This window comes from Danio rerio, chromosome 12, assembly GCF_049306965.1.
Source record: "Danio rerio strain Tuebingen ecotype United States chromosome 12, GRCz12tu, whole genome shotgun sequence".
In the NCBI taxonomy this organism is placed as follows: domain Eukaryota; kingdom Metazoa; phylum Chordata; class Actinopteri; order Cypriniformes; family Danionidae; genus Danio; species Danio rerio.
The window spans coordinates 39,055,798-39,061,797 of NC_133187.1; positions in this window are offsets into that span (position 1 = coordinate 39,055,798).

Consider the following 6,000-nt stretch of genomic DNA (forward strand, 5'->3'; position numbering starts at 1 on the left):
TAACTTACTGGATAACTGCCCTACAGTAAAATACAGTTCATATTACACTTGAATACTCTATAATTTGCAAAAATTGTTAACAGTTCTTAAGTAATAAGTATTTTTGCATTCTTTTTTGCATTGCATTAAATAGATAATATGTTTGAGATACTTGCATGTGTTAATACACAACTGCTGACAACCAAAATTTAGACATACTGGATATATTTAAAAGTACTGCAACCATGAGACTAGTTGTTAATATAGAACCAGTGGATTTTTGTATGTGTGTGTCCAACTAGGACATGGAGGCACTAGAGCTTTAGAAGGCCATTCACACCCTAGCGTTCAGCCTCTCTCCTTTAGGAAAGCTTTGATTAATGAGCTCTCATGCTTTAATGAAAGCATGTGAAGAGGGGGAAGGATTTCAGCGTGACGCAAAGCTGGCAGGAGTCAGACTTGGGGGTCGGGCCTCCCTTCAGGATCAAACATTATTGTCTCTTTTTTTACGCTCTCGCAGTCGTTCTCCTCATAATTCTCAGAGTCTGACCTGCAGTTACTCATTACCTCTTTTTGAAGTGCCTCTTGTCATGGCCGCTGTTGTCCTTGGAGCTTCTCATTCCCCATCAGCGTCTCTGGATTTAGGCAAATACATCTATCTTCTGCATTGCAGCCTGCTGAAATGCAAACACCAATGTGAGCCAAGTGGAAAAGTTGAGTTTTGAGAGTCGGGGGTCAATTTGGGGGTCTTCATAGGGGGTTGCTTTTCTTTTTTGGCAGTTTTTTTAAGATGTGTTTTTATGCCATGCAGTGGCACAGTAAACCCGTCTGCACATTATGCGTTTGACTGTGGAAGATGTAGCACCGTTTGTGCACCAGATTGGCAAAGAGGCACCTGTTTATGTGTGTGTCAGAGAGCATGTAATAAGAGAGAGAATTGGGGAATTGAGAGAGAAGTGAGCAGTGGTTTGGCTCTGTCAGTGCTCTTTATCTGAAAGTTCTGCTACCAGTACAGTTGTATGAGCTTTGTAAATACCAGTCAGCAGTACACTGACAGGGTGAAACTTTCAGCGTAACCTACAGCAGTGCTTTGAAATGCCACCCAGAAAGTCTTAACAACACTCTGACAACCGATTTCAACACCGTGTATTGTGGTGGTGAGTTTTGCTTATACTAGTACTATTCACTTTTTATTAATAGGAAGTAAAATGTTGAAGAACATGAAGCTTTATAATAAAATAGATTTATTTAAAGTCATACGTTTCTCAAAAATCATTTTTATGTGTAATAGACACTTCATTTAGAACTTTTGCGAAGTTTAATCTGAATTTTAAAGAAATATGACACTTAATAATTATCCACATCCATCAGTTTATCATGATATCCATTCCTCCATTCCTGTTATTCCATCCATCTATCCATCTATCCAACATACTGTTAAACTATTCATCCAATTTACTGTTATTACTTTCATCAATCCATCCATCCATTCATCCATCCATCCATGCATCCATCAATCTCTCCATCCGTCCATCCATTCATCCATTATTCTGATATTTCATCTGTCCACCCATCCATAAACCCATCCATTGTACTGTTTTTCCATCCATCCATCGATCCATCCATCAATCCATCCATCCATCCATCCGTCCATTTTTCTGTTATTTTATCCAACCATCCATATATCCATCCATCATACTGTTGTTCCATCCATTTATTTATCCACCCATCCATCATCTATCCATCCATCCATCCATCCATCCATCAAATTATTGTTATTATTCCATTTACCCACCCCTCCATTTATTGTTCTGTTATATCATTCATCCATCAATTCATCAACCCATCCGTCCATAGATCCCCCATCCATCCATCCATCCATCCATCCATCCATCCATCCATCTATCAATACATCTATTGTTGTTATTCCATTCATCTGTCCCTCCATTTATTGTTTTGTTATTCCATAAAGCCATCTATCCACCCATCCACTCATCCATCCACACACCCACCCATCCACCCATCCATCCATCCATCCATCTATCCATTTATTGTCATTATTCTATTCACCCATTCCTCCATTTATTGTTCTGTTACTACATCCATCCATCCATCTGTCCATCCATCCATCCATCCATCCATCCACCCACCCAATCATCCTTCCATCTATCCAACCACCCACACACCCATCCATCCCTCCATTTATTGTTGTTATTCCATTCACCCATCTCTCCATTTATTGTTCTGTAATTCCATCCATCCATCCATCCATCCATTTATTGTTGTTACTCCACCCATCCATCCAAAAATCTATATTTTACAAAAATTTATAAATATTAAATCAATTTCAACATGTTTCCTTCCTTTAAAATATAAATTCTGTGTCCCTTTTTTCTGCCTCAATACAAATTCAAGCATTGAACTTGAATGTCTTATCTATATCTCTGGTAAATATTTATATATTAATGTCAAAATATTAACATGTTAATATTGCGTAATAACAATAAAATATATTTTCTGTATAGTTGCAGTGAAATAATGTGAATTGTGAAAAGTAAGTTCTGCAGATGCATTTTCCTCGAGCCTCTTCAGTGATTGTACTGAATCTCTTTTTGATATTTGTTTTGGGCAAACAGTTCAATGATGTCTAGAAAACCTGAAGTAGAGCTCTCTAGTGAAAGTACAGATAATAGATTGATGGGGGAAGGAGAACAAGCTGTAACTGTGGTTGGAGATGTATTTTCAAGGAGAGAGAGAGCGGGAGAGAGAAAGAATGTTAGAAAAGTGGAAGGAGAATGATGAACGTTTTGATAGGCACTGTATCAGAAATGAGGTGGGTGGTGTAATTGGTACAGCTTGTGAGTTTTGGCACACAGTGACCCATCGCTGGGCATGAGAGGGGCAGCATATGGTCCGCTTAGCAAGGGTTTGGCCCACCTTTACGCAACCGACTCCCTCTGTCGCTTCCCCAAAGACATGCAGGCGTGTGCAGGATGCCAAAAACCACAGGCTCAGTACTGATGCCAAATCCTTTACAGAATACCAAGCCAATGGTTAAGTTCAGAGACGGCCCAGGACTAAGTGTCTTTCATCTTCAAAGTTAGCCCTTAAGGATAGATTGATATTGTAACAATCTTTTGGTAGCACAGCTTCACACAAAATAGGGAAATTGCCTGAATTTTAGGTGAAGTTTTGCTGAATAAGTTTTTGTCATTTAAAATTAATTAAGCAAGATGTTTTAGTTTAATATCAAGATTTTTGCAGAATATGCTTTTGTTCAGCCTTTCTTTCTGATGATTCTGGTTATCATTGTGCTAAACTCCATGTTTTACCCCGAGTAAAGACACAATTCACTGTGGTGTTAGCAGCATTGCATTTTACCCAGGGGCTATAAAAACTTTGCTCTGAAACAGTGGTAGCACTGCACTTGTGGTGTAAACCCTGCATTGCGGTACCACGTTTGTTCTGTATGAAACGGAGTGGTGTTTACTTGTCAGAAACAGCAGTCTGTGAAAGAAAAGTGTGAATATTTGAAAAGATGCAGTCATCAAATGATGTAAGATGATTTACTTTCCTCCTATTTTCATTCATTTGTGTTTTTGTATTTGTTTTCTTGCCTTTGCACATCTTATGAGGCTTAAAACACTGTAATAAATGTTGCGTCTGTAGAACTAAAAAAACAACTTTCTGTTGCTTTCTGTTAATCAGCTTTTAAAAACATCAGCTGCACTGACCCAAAATTATTTGTAAATAATACAAAAAAAAAAAAAAAAAAAACATTTAGTTGGGTTAGCATAAGATCCTTAGTCTTCTGGAGAGGTGAACTTCTCTTTAACAACTTTTTAAGTTGTGCCAACTGAACATTTTTTGTCTCCAGAACTGGAAGTTGAGTAAACAAAAAAATGCAAAATACTTATTTCCTTTCGCTTTTTCTTGTGTACTCAACTTTTGAAAACATCAGCTGCACTGACCTAAAATGTCCTAAGTTGATTGATCAAAAAAAAAAAAAAAAACACTTTTGGAAATTTGTACTAAGAAATAATACATTATCAGAACAAACAATCATAGGTCAATTGAAAAAAAAGGAATAAATAAATAAAACTGAGAAAAATGTTAACAAAACATTTATTAGACCCAGAATTAGAAACAGGACAGGAGGCAAAACAACAATATTATTAAACAAGACAAGGATAAAAAAAGGACAGGACAAACAGAGAAAATGCTTTGTAATGATTCACAGGGAAAATCAAGACTCAGCAAAGAGTCTGTGTAAATGAGGTGTCTGTAAAATCAGTCATGAGCTTCCAGCTGTGTGTGTGTGTGATCAGGAGGACTCCATTTTAATTATAGTTTGAGCATTTGATTTGTCATTTAATTATTACTGGATTTTACTGAGTTGTTCATGAAAATTAAATATCAAATACATTTGATTTCTCATTTGAGAATGCATTTTGATTTATTATTTGATCGTTTGAGCATTGGATTTATCATTTGGGTAGTTGTTTTGAAAGTTCGATTTATTATTTGTTCTGTTTAGGCAATTGAATTGTCATTTTAATTTTGTCACAAAAAAAAGAAAAGAAAAAAAACCTTTCATATACAGTTGAAGTCAGAATCATTACCATAATTCTGACTTCAACTGTACATAACTGTAAAATACAAATTAACAGTCCATATGCACTAAACATTTCTTTTTTTTAAGCGAACTGTAAATGTGAGTGAAGAAAAGTGCAAATAAATAATAATTCCAAGTTACATTAGCATTATAGCAGTAGTATTTTGTTGCTTTTGTTAATAATAATGATATTAATGGTGTTATTGGTGTTACTATTATTTTTGTTGTTGTTGTTAGGGTTGGAAATACACCAACTTTTATTTTTTAACCTTTATTTTGGTTAACTCAACTTAAACTCAACTTGAGATAACCTCAAAATAAAGTTACAAGTTAGAAGATGCTTTTTTGGGTAAACTTGCAAAGTTTTTGCACACAAAACAAATCTTTTTAACTAAATGATGACAATTTTGATTTAGGTTATGTAGACATGTTAAATGTAGATATTTTTATAGATGTTTGCCAAAAAAAAAAACAAGTAACTTCAACTTTTTTTCAAAACCTACACTGTAACGTTTTTATTTTTTATTTTTTATGATTTTGTGCAGTATAAAAAAGTTTTCCTGCTGTTCATCCAATCAGCAACAGTTCTGCCTCAAATTATTTGTAAACAAATATGTTAACCTATGGTTTAGGGAACATCTGTTGATGAATATCCAGAATTATTCGTTAACCTCATAGTGTAAGCAGTGTGAAACATGATTACAGATAACCCAGGATTCCATTTATTCGGGGTTTAGGATGACTCAGGGTTAACAAGTTCAAGTGTGAAAAGTCCTAAAATATCCCACCCTGTCATTTTGTTTCAGTTGCAATTTGTGCACATCGAACAAACTTACACATTTTAAGGACCTTTAAAAATCACCATATATTTTTGTATGTTATTAAAAGGGTGCATACGAGCATACTTGTGCTAAAAGTGCTACTACTTATGCTCCAAAGAGTTATTTTCCTTTTTTCCTCTCTCTCTCTCTCTCTCTCTCTCTCTCTCTCTCTCTCTCTCTCTCTCTCTCTCTCTCTCTCTCTCTCTCTCTCTCTCTCGTTTGCATCCGCATTGCTATGGTTGCATAAATCTCCTTTCTTATCTCCAGAAGTGTAATTAAACGAAGGCTCCTCTGAGCTTCATCTGCTGAGGAGATGCTTGACTTTAATTAGGCATCGTGTCCTGCTTCAGTCAGTGGAGTTCTAGATTCAAACAGATGCACAACAAGGACAACAGCGCTGTGTAGAGCCGGATGGCTTTTAATCCACGTTCAGTCAGACTGAGTTTGTTATCAGATATCAAAGGGCACACAGGATTAACCATAAACGTGCATTAACAAAACTGTTATTGTTGGATCCCAGCTGGGCTCAGGCAGCGCTGCAGTCTGGGAGGCCTGTGTGGAGGAATGCAGATGTAGGAGATGCAT